The 16,336-nt window shown below is 39.0% G+C and overlaps 1 protein-coding gene across 6 annotated transcripts in view; it reads left to right on the top strand.

Annotated features, from left to right (window-relative positions):
* Nucleotides 1-16,336, top strand: part of ntng1a (netrin g1a) — a 243,365-nt gene that overhangs the window by 103,276 nt on the left and 123,753 nt on the right. For all 6 annotated transcript variants that reach the window (XM_027274086.1, XM_027274085.1, XM_027274084.1 and 3 more), the window contains one exon: nucleotides 4,473-4,517. The gene's annotated coding sequence lies outside the window, so the exon portion shown is untranslated. The remainder of the gene's footprint in view (nucleotides 1-4,472; nucleotides 4,518-16,336) is intronic.

Here is a 16,336-nt window from a genome sequence, read left to right as displayed (position 1 = left end):
GAATATCTCATTTAACACAACAAATTGTCCAGATTTAATGACAGAACACATCATTTAACCGTACAAGCATATTCTGATCTGGCGACCCTTTCGGCAAGACGACATCAACAAAATAACTCGGTTAGGTTTAGGGAAAGACTGTTGTTTGGGTTAAGTTAGAAATACTTCTGTTTTGGTTAAAATGACTCCTTTGTGCATGTTTATGGTAACCCTGATGATGAAGGTCATCATCAGTCAATATTAACTGCATGGTTCACCCTTCATAGGGCATCATTGAAACTTGAAAATTTGAAATTTCAGGGTGTTATTGGTGGATATAAGAAGAGACGTTTTCCTTTTTAGGCTGTAAATTAAAGTCAAATAAGTTACCATATTCATCATCGTGACATAACATGACAATAGCTGATTGGCTGGAGAAAATCACGTGATTCTGCTCCTTCATTGAGAGACCTGGGACACCATTTTTAAAGCCTGTGGAAGCTACCATATATGGTTTCTCGCTCAAGAAAGGGTTAAGGTGAGAAAAAGATCATGGTCATTAAAATGATTAAAATATGGTTAAAAGATACCAAGTATCAATGCTAATGATTATTTCATCATTATAACCACAAATGCAATGAAACCTGATTGCTACCAAAACTTATCACAGACATTTCAGATCATGACTGTCTGATCTGCTGGTCTGAGCTGTAATGTGAATGCTTTATGGGTGGTGATGAGATCAGAGCCTTCTTCCCAGACACCAGCTTTTTACCCATTCTCCCCTCTGGCTGATTGATCTGTTCATTAGATCAGTTTAATCAGGACATATCTGGTACTTTACATTAATGACTGATTCAAAATCATCAGACGCAAAACCTTTATCAATTGTGTGAAATGCCGCAGAGACTAGAAACTTTCCTTAAATGGCTCTTTGTGTCTGTTACTCTGCTGTCATCAAATTAGTATTTGCTCAGCAGTTTAAACTCTACTCCCATATCTTCAAAGCTGTCTTATCTAAAATCCTTTATTCTTTTAATGTAACAGGATGCCAGCTGGATATCTGCCACAAGGTCATATTGTTGCCTATCGTATGTGAGAACAGTGCAGTGTTCGCACAACGAGAAGCAATAATATTCTACTTCTAAAGGGCATTATGGTTTTGATGGAGAACTCATACCTTTATGGTATAAGGCAAGGCATCAGGAGTAAACAAGGGTATGAAGCTGCTAACTAGACAATCACAGCAGGTGATGATGGTGGAAAAAACGCCAAAATTAAAGCTTAGATGTCATTAGATTTTGAAAGTAGTTTTTAAAAACCTTTATGCACAATAATCCATCTAGATCTTTGTGCTTTGGATACACTTGTACCCATAATTTTCCCTCCATACTCCTTGTTTGCTGCAAACTTGAAACGTATAAATATGTTCACTTTTCTCTTCCGGCTAAAACAAACCATGCAGGTGTGTTTGTCACTGTAATTACCAGGTGCTCTGTTTCATTGGTCATTTTAACACTTCCCTTTGAGAGAGCTCCCACAGTTATTCACAGTATGTTCCATTATTCTGGTGAGCACACTTTCCAAGAACAACGCGTCAAGGCCTAAGGGACTGAATCCATTCAGAGTTGTGATATTATATTAGGCTAGGATTAGTCCCATTTGGATGCCACCTCCTGTCCAGTGTCAAGCTAATGGCAACAGGGAAGTCAAGAGATGCTGTGTCCAGAATAATATGGGGCCAAGAAGTGGGAGAGAGAGAGTTTCTGTTTATTTTATTTTATATAGTTATGTATGAGTACACTATCACATGACCTTCTGATTCAACTTATCTACACCAAACTGTCGATTGTCTCTGGAAGATTTTGTGATTAGGGGTTTTGATTTCAATTAGTGAATTCCTGCATTTCTCAAGATTCATTTTGTCTTTCTCTGGAGACCAGACCTTGAGTTTGCTGAATCACCTGTGGGTTATATGCTGTATCTTCTGTAAGTGGGAAGAGCAATAGCAGTAACAGTGCTCATGGTGGAGCAGAGGTTAGGGGACTGGGAGCAGTTTCATGAGAAAAAATGTATTTCTTCAAATGTGGTTCACCTGTTTGTCTTTGGACAATAAAGTTATTCTTTAGTATAACAACAACAACAACAACAACAACAACAACAATAATAATAATATGGGTTTAGAAAATGAAATGAAAACCTACTTTAAGGCTAACTTATAAAATATGCCTGTATACTGTATGTCACACACAATGAAATAATGTTTTTTCTCGTCTCTCTTTCCTTCTGTCTGACAATATTTTGTTTGACAACAACATTCAAAAGTAAGAAACTATAAAAAACTACCTTCACTAATTTTCTGAACGCGAAAAGAAATATGGTATTTGATGATGACCTGGTTGGGGAGTCTCTGACACCATTCACGAAGATATGTGCCACTGCTACTGTTGAAGATGTAAGATCTACATCTGCTTTGTTTGCACTTTCTGAGAAAGATGATGATTCATGGGAAATTATTCGAAAACATTCGACATGGGCATGTTGTTCTATTGGAAGCAATATATCTATTTGATATCGGAAGCTTGATCAGTGCTCTGACTGCAAAGTATTGACCCCATCCCGTCAGAAACATACCCATTCTCTAAAGCATTTTATAGTAACAAATGATAAGCTGGTGGGAATGATGGATGTCCAGCTTACTTCTGATTTTTAAAATGTAAAGTCAGTAAAGTCTGATTAACTAACCATGGTCACCTTAAACATGATGTCACATTTTCTCCAAATCCCTGCAGTATCAGCTCTGCATGATGATAGATTCAATGCATGTCACATGTAATGCTGTTAGTGAGTGCTTGAGCTCTCATTTGTTTTTGAAGTGTTCTTGCATATATTGACCTTTCAATGAAAATGACAACATTATGAGTCTATAAGGGGCTGACACTTGAGAGGGATTGTCGTCAACCACACCAGGGACCTTAGTGTGATTTGTGATAGCAGTACCTCCAACAAACAGAACGTGCTGCTTGTGTGGGTGGGAAGTCAGTGAGGGATCTTGTCCTTTTCAATGCCCTGGCTGGGGCACCCTCACAGTGAAGTTAGAATTGGGGGATAGTGTGAGCATGTCACAAAAGTAACGGTCTTCGTTGGGGGGGTGAAAAGGAGCAGCTTGGCATTTTGTGTGATGGAGAAAACACATTACTGTTCACATCCTTAACTTTGCAGTACAAAGTAAATTATGTTAGTAAATTATTATTCTAAATTGGGGATAAAGTGGGTCCAAAAAAACATTACCTTCAGTAGGTGCCAATCACATTGTCCTTCCTCTACAAACCAGGTCCAACATGATAGGCACAAGGATTGCCTTCATGTTCCACTGTGCACACATGGCCATCAAAGTGCAACAAAAATAAAATAAATAAATTGAAAAATCAATGGCTGGTAGAATCTGCCGGTGTTTTAACATCCCCTAAAGGTTTCTCAAATGTTCAGCATGTGGGTTCCCAACGTCCTTCGCCTCTTCCCTGTGTCAATACGATTCCTTTCCACTTGTCCTGCTCACCAACTTCTCTCAGCAGTGGCTTAGAAATTATGATTGCTTGTTGTAGTGTGACTTTCCTAGCCACTGCCTCTCAGTCACCTGCACACACAGTTTACTTCTTCTATTGTAGCCTCAGGTCCCTTGCCTCCCCCGCTGTCTCCATCTACACCGCCCCAATTCTCTGCTTCCTCTTGCTCTTCCTCTCCATCCTCCACTCACTTCAGTGCCTTTGTGATCGGAGTGACAGGCTTTACAATATGTCGCTGCGGATCTACCTCACCTTTAATATTTCAATAAAATGCCAGTGCAGGTTGGTCTAGGACCATGGGGAATGGCTGCTCTATCGCTCAGTTCCTCTCTGGGTCTCGTTCTCTCTTATCTACCCTTTTCAGTCAAGACAAAGGACTAAACAAACAGCCACAACCAGTAATTATCATAGACAATATAGAGGAGAGATGGATCTGACTTCAGTCATAGGACAAATTAATAAACAGAAAAAATAAAAAACAATTTCTTAAAAAATCAAAGAACTGCTCTAAGGTTGAGAACCTTTCGAGAATCTTGAGAAGACTCAAGTGATGAGAATTGTGTAAAGTATCTGCAAATGAATGAAGTAAAGGTATCTACTGCAAGTACAATTATTTGTATAATGAATGTAAAGTCAAACTTAAGTGCTGTTTTAGTTGCTCTGGCAGCATGGCTCCATGGATGGCAGTGTTGGTCAGTTAGGTAGTTGGTCCACCAACTAAAATACCTCTACAACTATTGAATGGATCGTCATAATAGTTCTCATCATACAATTTGTTGTGGTATGAATACCAACTGTTCTGAACAGAAGCCTAGATTTTAGTTTAGCCTCTGCAGTTAGCCAAAGTAATTGTTCATGTACTGTATTTCACACACAAAAAGAACAAGAAGTACTAACTTAGCTGCTTTCTCTCTTTTCTGATTTTAGGTGTTTTTCAGCAGCACCTGACCAGGTGACTGGGCAACAATCCAGGTATGACAAAACAAGTGACTGAACTACATCATTCATAACAGAAGGTGGGACATATGTGAACAGTTCATTGAAATAGTGATGCCCTTTCTCATCATCGAGACAATGTAATCAATCTGGTCAGACCAAGACACTAAATTATCCACTTAGTATCAAGTAATTTGGTTTCATTTTCCTATTCAACTAATATCCCATCTATAGACAAGAAACATAGCAAGAACATTCCTACTACTAAATACAATTCATCACGTTTTGGCAATGGCAGTGCTGAGTTGTTCATTTCCATCCATTTAGTAATATGGTATGCAACTCAACATGCTGATCCTCTCTCAGCTCTGCTAATGGTGGTGATGCAGAAATGTGTGGTTTAGTGTGAACTATCTTGAAAATAATTGAATGGATTGCTATAGAATTTGCTGCAGATATTCAGGGTCTCTGGGGGACACATTGGTGAGCCTCGGGGTCAAGTCAAGTTTTAAATTTTTCAGTGAAATATTTCTTGATTGATTTCCATGAAATTTAGTACAAATGTTTGTGAATCCCACTGACCTTAATGACGCAACCTTTCCTTTAGCACAAGGTTGATATGTTTTTATTTATTTATTGAAAGCTTGCAGCAACCGTTGGATTGTCATGAATTGTCATGTACTTTTCCTCTAGTGCTATCATGACCAATACTTTATTACTGACTAAAACGCTTAAGTTGTTGGTTAACATTACCTGCTAATCATCAGCATGTCATTATTGTCACAGTAAACATGCATTGAACCCAAAACACTGCTGTGCACTCACAGAGCTGCCTGAAGTGGCCTTAGACTCTTTTGGCCAAGAAAGCAGCATAATTTTATCACATCAAACAAAATACATAATAAACATAATTAACATGCGCATAATCACAATATCCCAAAAAGTCATAATTTGTTATAAATGCCCTCAAAGGGCAGCGGTTCAATTTTAGAACAACCTATTAACCCAGCTTTCGCTTCAACTGCCAGCAAATAATAGCAGTCCTTGAATTGATGCCAATTATACAACAAAATTAATATTTATCAAGGTCTTATCTGAGGCATCTTTGAGCTAAATGTGGTTAAATCTCATTGAGTAAACTCCTGATAACAGATGATATCTATAATAGATGACTAAGCACCATGACTAAAGAGCATGTTTACTTTTCCCATCATTATCTTCCATCAGCATGTCCTATTATTGGGTTACTGTAAAAATATTTGTTTCTTTGCCTGGCAAATAATGACATTTTTTTAAATAAAGGATGTCAATTTAAGGTTTAAAAAGGTATTTCTTGTAGTGGGTGTGTCTGAAATACAGAGGGATGATAATATCCTAACAGAGATCTGGAAGGTGTATGTGTGTGTGTGTGTGTGTGTGTGTGTGTATGAGTGCGAGTGAGGGAGAGAGGCAGGATATGTGAGCGAGACAATGCTCCAGTCTCCAATATTAGAACATGGCCTGGGGATAATGGTGAGCGCTGGGGCCTTTGAATTCTTAATCCAGAAGACAAGGCATGGATTAATCATGGAGGAAATCTGTTTTAGCGACAGGTCAAGTGTGTTTGATAGGCATTAGCAGGGGGCAGAGTGTTAATATGCATGGTTAAAGAAGCCACAGATGTCATCAGTTTAGCAGACGATGGGACATTTTTGAAATGCATCCAATGGGCCTTGACGGTTGAGGAGTAACAAAGACATGTTTATTCAGTATGTTGTACTGGAATTAAACAAGGAAGATTCATAAAAAGAAAGTAATAACAACAGTGCCTATGGGTAAATGGCATGCGCCTAGGCCCATTGAAAATGCAGAACGAACAGGTGGTATGCTCCCAGTCGACACTTTGGTTTGGTGGTTTGAAGATAGTTCATTGTCAAATCTCATTTTTCCTGTTGTGTTGTGGTGCTCGCTCTGAGCCACTTTGTTTCCCATTTACGTCAACATTTGACCACTGGGGCATGAGACTTGACAAACAACTTTTTTTTTTTTTTACTGACATTTAATTGTCAAGTTAGTCAAGCATAATATACAAGTGTTCTATTTATTTATTTTGGGTTATGTTTGCTTATGTACAGTCAAATATACATACTCCTTACAATATTATTTGGGGAAGAAAACTGGATTTTTATGACTTGTGGACAATCAACCTTTTTCACAGTAGCCATTTTGACATGGAATAGTAGATGAACACAGGTGTTACCAATGATTCTTGTTAAAGTTCAGTTCCATTCAGGTCAAACAGAGTCAGGGTGCTGCTGTGGTGCATGTTGGCTCACTGGAAAGTCTCTGCTGCAATAAATGGAATGGAACCTTAATTAGTATCATTAGAAACTCTTGCTGTTATCCCTACTATTTCATGTGAAAAATGGCTGCTGTGAAAAAAATGTATACAGTCGTCCCTCGCTATAACGCGGTTCACTTTTCGCGGACTCGCTGTTTCGCGGATTTTTTTAGTGTAATTTTGCATGTTATTTTTTACAGCGTACTGTACAGTATGAACACGCATTGTGTTCTGCGTCCTAAATTGGCTAAAGGAGAAGCGCACATGTGTTCTGCGTCCTGTTTAACTAAGGGAGTACTGTACAAAATGCGTGTAAAAAGGTGTATATAAATGTGTGTGGTTAGGGGTTTTACGGCCTTAAAACATGTATAATAATTGTAAAACTTACTTCGCGGATTTCGTTTATAGCGGGTTATTTTTAGAACGTATCCCCCGCGATAAACGAGGGACCACTGTACATGAAACAGAATGTTGTTGTTTTTCTTTTTAATTTTCTCTTGTGGTGAAGCAGCCATGAGCATTCATTCTGGACTTTATTTAGTTGTAAAAGTCAATCTTTGTTGAGTTGTAATAATTTGGCTTTTATAAAACACATCCATGAATTTTAGGTGAAGCTCTCTTCATCATCATCATCAGCCCAGCCAACATGCTGTAGAGACCTTGCTGCCACAGACCTGCAGTGGGTCTAGTGTTCTGTGGATAACTGTGGAAGAGAAAGGCGATACCTCTGTCGCCTTTCCTTCAGTTCATTCAAATGTGAGGTTGATCAATGCTTTGGCTCTGTATGGACTGGGACTGGTGTTCTTAGGCGTCACTGCACTCGTTTGTGTAGACTACCCTTCTGTCTGTCTAACCCCCACCAGTCTAATCACACTTCTGAGACTTTTAAAAGGAGATTAGTAGTAGTTAAAAGACTCACCGATTCCTGATAATGACATGCAACGCTTTTTTGTTTTGTTAGTTGTTCCTTAGTTTTTTGTTATATTCTTTGTCCTGTTTTCTTCCACACTCGCTCCCAGAAATAATGTACACACCATTACTCTGTGTGACCTCAATGACAAGATAAGCTGCTGCTTGATCACCAGCCACACTCAGTCAATTGTTCAGTGATCAGGCATCGAGATGACATCATTATGCGCTGAAATATTAGTGGAGTCCTGTCACTATCTGCCCAGTCCCACATTCCTGTCACTTCTCCTTGGCCCTGTTTTGCATATTCATTGACAGTGTTATCTCCTTGACATGTACGCAGGAGAATCAGGGGGATAACCTGAAGTGTTCATCTGTGCCCGTGTTTATTTGGGCCGCTGCATGGGGGTGGGTGTTAGGGTGCAGAGCGGAGCAGCCAGGGCTCAACTGGGTGTGTGCATACATGATTTATGCGGCTTATATGCAGGAGGGAGAGGGAGACGGCGACCTTCCTTGCAGTAGGAGCCAAAGCTCTCTTCCCACATGTTAGAATGCACTTGATTACTGCAGGCATGATGATTTGATACAAGAAATGTCACATTAGAACATATAAGGTTGGAGATGTATTGCTTTAAAGATTCAATCAGGGTTTCTCTTTTATAGCTGCAATCTTGGGTTTTATGACTGGACTTGAAAGTGGTTTTGCTGTAAGAAAAGGTTTGCAACTTTTTTATGTGCAAAAATGTCGCTTTTGGTGCTGTTTGTTGCTGATTGACACAACAGAGATTTAGCTCTTAGCCAGTTCATTAAAGGTTTGACTTTTACTCCTCTAAAGCTCAGCTGCCGACGATGTGAGGCATTTTACATTTAGAGGAGCAACAACATCAATCCAGAGTGAATACTGAAGCTAGAAGAAAGGTGAAACACTGCAGTCTCTTCATTATTGCACTATTTTGGGTCAGCACTGAAAGCAGCTTAACATTTACCACTAATTTTGTTTCAAAAAAATGTCAAGAACATACAGACATTGAAGCAAAAGCCGCGCTTATAAAAATAGAACAGAAAGGATGGATCACATTGTTCAAATATCACAGAACAGGTGGAACACATAGTTCAAATATCACTCATAATGCACAAAGTGGTTTAAAAGGTTTGGTGCAGGATGGCTGAAAGAACAGAACAGTAATTAAATGTGTTCAATAGTTGTATTAGAACACCCCATAACCACATCTATTAAACTACATGTGAGCTTGTAATGGGGACCACTAATACCTTCAGCACTCACATGTGGTTTCACAAAATGAACGTGATTCCAGTTGCTTCCCTTTGCCCTTCGGTTCACTTTGACAATTCAATCCTAAATCAATCCTGTGCTTGACCGTGAGTAGTTTTTAACCCTTGTCAAAACAAGAGAACGTGTAGGAAAAGCTTCATTCAATTGTTGTGGTTGAAACCTTGTACACAGAGTTCACAGTGTCATGATTGCAAATAAGACCTTGCATTGATTTGTGTTTCCAATCGTATCTGACATATAGGCCACTACAAAACATGTCAAACCTGTCACCTGCCGAGGTTTAGATTACTACGATGCATTTGAACAGGCATATAAAGTAGTCCAAAATGTGTTTCCACTTTACCTGCGTGCGTGTGTGACAGAGAACCTGCTCAATTCAGGTGTCTCCTTTGACAGCATTCAAATCAGCTGTGTATTCATTTTGCAGTTGTCATATTTCTTACACATTTCTTTACTTACAGCAGCATTTCCCTGAGCTTTTACTTGAATCTTATTAAATATTAAACCACATTAAACCACATGACATGCATGTGGGTGACAGCTTGTTAGTGCAGATTAAAGTCCTCCTCCTTGTTGACTGTATGTTTTAGGAGAGAAGAAAAAAGAATTTACCTGTCCTCATTAACACCGAGACAATCACCCATTGCTTCTTAAACACATTGGATAGACTGTATCATATGCAGTGTTTTATGTGACAGTCCTGTCACGGCTGTCAGATGTAGGTCATGTAAAACCCTGACAAAATGAGAACGCAGGCGGCATGTTTCTTCAAACGAGATTGCTCTGAAGAGGTGGTAGCTGACATTTCTATCTTTAATTTATGGGTGAAGTGTGTGTCTGCATGTGTTCATTTCCCTATCCTGCTGAGAAACTGCTGGTGTAAGTAGTGTTATACTGTAAATGGACAGTGTGTGTGACCTTACTTTTCCCCAGGCTTAGTTCAGTAAGAGGACTTATGTTAGGCAGTGCTGTGTTGGATCATTTTAGCGCCCTAGACCAGATGACCTCTTTTCATCTTTTCATATTCGAGTACTGATATAATAATACTATATAATAATATAATAATTACAAAATGGTGACAAATGAAAATGAATGAAAATGAAAAATCCTAACAAGTTTTAAAACCAACGTGCTAACATGTATCAGTACTTCAAAGTTCTTCTCCCGATGAGTTTGCATGCTCATACACTTTCCACCAGGTTCTCACATCCCCTGCTGCTACTACATTTTGTAACATGGAGACTCTTAACAAGGGAATTTAATGTGATGCCAAGTCATGTTCCTGAGACCTTTTTGCCATTCTAAATGGCTTCTCATCCCTATTTATATACCGCCGCCCCGCTGGCAGCACCTGCACGTGTCCACACACCACGTCAATCTAATAAGGCAGGCACAAACAGCGTGCTATTATTCAGCAGCATGAGACTGACTACATGTAAGCATGTTCAGGATTTAAATGCACAGTCACACTCAGGCCCACAGGCTTTTTTTTTATAATTTCGGTGAGATGGGTTGGCAGTGTGAACCTGTGGGTAGGGAGGCCATCAAGTAGCCAAGTCAGTTTTGATCTCTGCAACAGGAAGTGGGTTTGCCTGTTGGCTGCTTACTGTAAATCACTACGATTGAACCTGGAATGTAAACGTTAGAGGTTTCATAATTTTCCACCAAAAAAAAAATCTTATACAGAATGGAAAATGTATAGTATACACATGCATCAAAGCAATCAAAGTGGATCTCCTAAAAATTAGGAGATCCAGTGAGAAAACAACAGCAAGAACATCTTTAAAAAGGTCTGAAGGGAAAGAGCTGCTTGTTTTCTCACATCCATCTCCTTGTACTTTACACCTGTGAATACACCTGGCAGTTTAAATAACAAGAACTACTGGGGTTAAGAGATGGAGGGTTAATAATACACATATGACAGTATCATGTAAATAATCCAGCACCTGTTACATCATGTTCATTTATTTTCATTCCAGCTTTGTAGTTTATACTCCAACACAGTAGATCACCATAATGCACCTTAATGCTGGTGTCCAGTGTTACAGTTGAGTGTTATTATGCATAATATATGTTGTTATGCATTAAAAATTCAAGATGAATTTGACAGATTATTATTATGCGTTATATTATATTCCTCCTTCAATTTTCTAAGATACAATCTTTATCATTAACTCTTTTGGCCACAATAATCATGTAGGCAAGATCTGTCACAGCCTAAGTCTCAATTTAAACTGGAGCATCTGTGGATTAATTCCATACCAAAGATTTTATGATCCTCATAGGTTGGACACTATGAGATGAATAAACCTTCCTTTTCTTCAGTTTTGCGTCATCTTGACTGGAAGGGAGCCTGCTGTACATTGCAGAGGTTGTCATATTGGAGAGGCTGCTATCTGCATGGATGCCATGTTAAAGAGGTCAAGATCTGCTGGTAAACGAATACCATGCTGGTCATTATTTTTTACTGAATATCAGCCAATAATGATCATCAATTTTGGCATCTCTAAGTTCAAGGATTCTTATCTTCTGTTCTTGTCAGTTGTAAAATAGCTTCTGAGACAGCAGACTCATGTAGACCAAGACGTGGCAGTCAAACCATCCATAGAAATTAATTAATTTCTACTTTGGAAGCTGTTGAAGAAATAATTCTGCTCATTTAAAAAAAATCAAAATAAAAAAAATCTGTCTTCCTCTGCCCCATCAGGGAGAACTATGATCAGAGTCCAAAAGTTTGAGCCAGAATTGCCGGGCCCAGCAGGATCAGATCACAATAGCAGCTTTACTGTTGGTGCCTCAGACACTAATTTGACATGTTCCCTGTCGGAGACAGTCGGCATCTAAGATTTAAACCTAGCAATTTTAAGGCAAAACGAGCACTTTTTTGGACTCTGCCTAAATGAAATCTGAAGTGTGGAGATGGTTTAGTTCTTTGCAGGCGTTTCATTTCAATTCATTGCAGCCCACAATGCGCCCAGGCAGAAGTAGAGAAAATCCTCAATCTATTAAATGTCTGATGCAGACAGTTTAGACCGCCAGTGTCAGATTATATAAAAATAAAAGTCCTTGTTGAGCGTGAGACTGTCATGCACACAGCATGGCAATGAAATATTTGTTAAATATTAATATAATTACTTAGTCTTCATGAGGCATACGTGCTTTTTTGATGAAGAAATAAAAGTGCACATTTATTACAAATATTTGGGTCATGAGGGTCAATGATACATTCAGATTTCAGATGCATCCTCTCAATTTTTTTTGTTCTGTAAAAGGAGAGCCTCAGCGCAGCATCTGAGCTACCTCTAAACATGCTCCCCATGTGACCCGACCCAGCTGGATCCTGCAATTCATGCTGTGACTCAAACTTTTTGCTTGTGATCATAGCGTTCCCTGAGGGGATGCACATGTTTACTATTGACAACCCCGGAGCTATGGAGGGAAATCAGAAACTCACCTTCATCATATTTCCTGATCACTGACTGATATCAAATTTTTTATTTAAAGGTCAACATCAGCAACTATTTTCTCTCGAGCTTTTGCAACGCAAAACCATCAGACGCAGCAGTATGCTTCTATTTAAAGGGTATATTTATTTTCTCAAGAAACAGTGATAAAACAGCCCATTATTAATACAGAAATATTCATACTAAACCCACTTTCTCTGTAACTACTACACCTATGAACAGATATCCATCCCCTAACAGCTGAGTGAATAGGAAACAGCAGCATAAAGAATACTGAGAGGCTGTGGATATATGTGAGGAGAGAAGATTATCCATATATACCCACTTTCTTCAGGCCATATTAAATCACCTAGCATTCTGTAGCCAGTGGTTGAAGCTGCTCAAAGGGCCTTGGGCAACTCATAATGGTATGAGCTCTCTGGCTGAAATCTCCTGCCTGACAATGCTTTAATAAGCTGCAGGCTGACACTTAGACTGAGGCAGTGGAACTCCAGCGCTCTCTTTGGGAAAGACGCCTCACTCTCCCTGACAATTGAGTGTGCGGCGCAGTTATGAAAAGGGCTGCAGAAACATCCCGGCCGAGGTTAAATCATAAGATTTTAAATGAGATGTCAAGATTCATGCCGATGACAGCTGAAGTTGGAAAATGATCCGGAGCGCTGTGGTATGATAGTAATAGACGTGTAGTAGAGTAGTTACACACAATAACTGTAGAATCTGGAACTGTGTAACATTGTGAATGATCAAGCCGTGTGATAAATCTTAAACTAGTTTACTTGAGTGAAGTAGTGCCTCCACATTTTACACTGTGATCACAGCCTCAAGCAAAACCAATCCCATTATAGGGGGATAAATAAAATAGTAAATCTACATTCAAGTCACCTGAAAGTATCAGAAAGCCTTTTATTACTTGAGTCAGAGCAATAAGAATGCAGGAGAACAATAAAAGCAGTGCACCCGAACATTAAGAGAAATGGCACAAATCAAGCCGAGGCTGCCCTAATTGCATGCGGAGAGGCTGCCTGTCTGTTTGGGAGCAAGGACAGCAAATCCTGTGAGGAAATTACCTGGCTGTATGCATCTCATGAGCAGGACATATTTAATATCCTCTCCTGAAGAGAGAGTATTTTAATGATCTGAGGTTTATCAACAACTGCTTTTATTCATCAGACTTTTACAGCCTATTTCCATTCTGTATTGTTATTACTGAGCTACTTGCTAAAGGCCGTCCCTCAGCGTGCTGGAATGAATTTCCTGTATATCAATGAAAAATGCAAGTGCTACCGCATCAGATTTTTAAATATGCAGGTAAGCAGTCTGATGTTGGGTCTCCAGGCGAGTGGTGTCCTGAGACTTCCTGTCCTGTCATGCACACTGACCTAATGGTCTGCAGAGCTGTAACTATAGCACAGAAATTGTTTCCAGTTTGGCTTCCCTCACCTCCATGTTTAAAAAGTTGCCTCTATGCAACCCCCTAAAATTGATTTGCTTTCCCTAGCTGCTGCCTCTTTATCTCCATCCAGATGAACAACTGTTGCAGCAGTGGCCAGTGGAGCTTGGAAATAAATGCCCCGTTTAAAGATTATCATCCTATCCTTTTCCTATCGGGTGGCCGTGAATTGACTGAGCTTCTCACCATGTAAAAGAATGCCGCTGCCTGTCCCCGATTACAGCTGTATCGCACTGCGTTTCCATTGCAGGGTAATAAAATGCAATACACCTAGCTGTCACTCACAGGTTACATCCTGCTAAAAGAATATGGAACTGGCAGTTAAAGGCAGAAAGATAAGCAAGCTGTAATATTGCAGGTGTGGCCCCTTCAGTGGCAGATGTTGGAGAATGTGTGGCAGACCTGTCCCTTATGAAGGAGTAATGTTTCCAACATTGTACATGATCTTGCTGGACTGTACACTTCAAACTACAGATACAGTAAAGCAGAGGCCATGGTGGACAGTTAACCCTTGTTCTCCATTTTTTATATTTTAAATTGAGGGGTACCCAAAGACTGTAATTAGATCTCCATTAAAGATGAGCTGTTGACTTTTGACAAAGGCTAAAGAGGAAGATCAATCTTGGTCAAAATAATATAAATGAAGCCTGTTTTTAAGGAAACTTTTATTTAAGTGTGCAGGTGTCTTTTCATTTTACATCACTGACCTTTGTATGAGTTTTTTTTTCTTTTGAATAATGTTAGGCAGTGATCTTACATAAGCAGACTGACTTTTCAGTGGCTTGATTAAGTGTGCCTTATACAATGTAGATACACCATTTATAAAACTGAGATACCTCAGTAGTCAATATAGCCTTTCACAGTGTTCAGTGAAGATAATCCAAATGTTTCTCTCATAGTAAAACACATCTGCAAGTATTGTGATTCCCAGGACATCTAATATGAAATACATTGTCTCGAGGTTTCAACAGCTGGCAACACACTGTAGCTAGCGTTCTCAGTCACATTTAAGACGCATCTTTTGATCATCCTGAACTTATTTCAGGTACAAGACAGAAATCATCCAAAGTCTATTTTTTAAACATCAGATAATTCCTCCTGTAGGCTTACAAGGTGACTATAAAAAGTTGGCACTTTCATTCTTCGTACAGAACAGCGGCTGTGGTCAGCTTGAATTCGAGTCAGCTAGAGCACTGCCACAGTTACAGTTGAAGCCTACAGGGGGTGACTGTCTGATACTAAAAAAGAACAGTACATGCCACTAGAAGGACAAAAAAGTGCTCTGGAGAAAGAGGTTATTGTGAAACTCTTAAACGGAGGAAACAGTACATCAACAAAGACATTGCATGTTTTAAACTAAGACATAATTGTCATCTTGCTTGGTTTTAGTTCAAGTTAGATTCCCAGACAGTAAACAGTGGCTTTCACCCAATTAAATATCTTGCCAACTCAGCCAAGCTGGTTGTGGATAACTGTAATTAGCTCCAATTTGGCTGATAACGTAAGTGAAATGATTTAAACACTCCACAAAGCACCACAGTGCATTTTACTCCTGTTGGCACAAATCATGCAGACACATCTGGTCCAAATAATCATCAAAATAAGTTATATACCGTCAAAACAAATGACCAATTAGCTACAATACCACTTTATCACTAAATATGAGCTTAGCTTTTGACATAAAACTAAGAAATCATCCTTGCTGTGAGAGTAAAGTTGACATAAATAATGAACTAGAAGATATAATGCTCCCTAACAATTCAACACTATTGTCTGCTAATAGAGCAGAGGCATCAAGTTGCACCCCGGAACAAATTAAGTCTTTAAAGTTTCAAACAATTTAATGCTCATTCGAAGGGGAGCATGTGACCAGTGGTGGCAGAAGAATTCAGATTCTTTACTTAAGTAAAAGGACAAGTACGGCACTGTAAAAATACTGTAAAAATAAACCAGTGAAAATAAATAAATTATACTGCTGAATATTATATAATTTGATTGTTACAATTCATGCATTTACAATAAAGCTATTACAGTTACCAAAGTCCAAAGTAACATCTTCACATTTCATAAAAATGAAAGAAAAATATTAGTAAAGCTGTCAAATAATTTCCCTGAGAAGTAGAAAGAGGCAAGAAAAGAATTTTGTCCTTACGTAAAGTCCTTGAATAAATGCACTTTGCAACCCACCAGGTCAACAAATGTAATCTCAGGAACATTCAGTAGCTAGCAATACTTTACACTATAGTATGAGCCATTAGTTATACCTACCATAGAGATGTGTCCTTGAAAATGTTTCTTACAATGTGCGTCTATGCTTTACAAAAAGACTGAGTTCAGACAAAGCAATGTGCAGAATATACAAAGATAGCACAGAAGCTTACTGACACCATAGATGTACAGTGCAGCAGATATTCTGTA

Source organism: Larimichthys crocea, chromosome XXIII, assembly GCF_000972845.2.
Source record: "Larimichthys crocea isolate SSNF chromosome XXIII, L_crocea_2.0, whole genome shotgun sequence".
Taxonomy (NCBI): domain Eukaryota; kingdom Metazoa; phylum Chordata; class Actinopteri; family Sciaenidae; genus Larimichthys; species Larimichthys crocea.
This window is presented reverse-complemented; position numbering and strand designations above follow the sequence as displayed.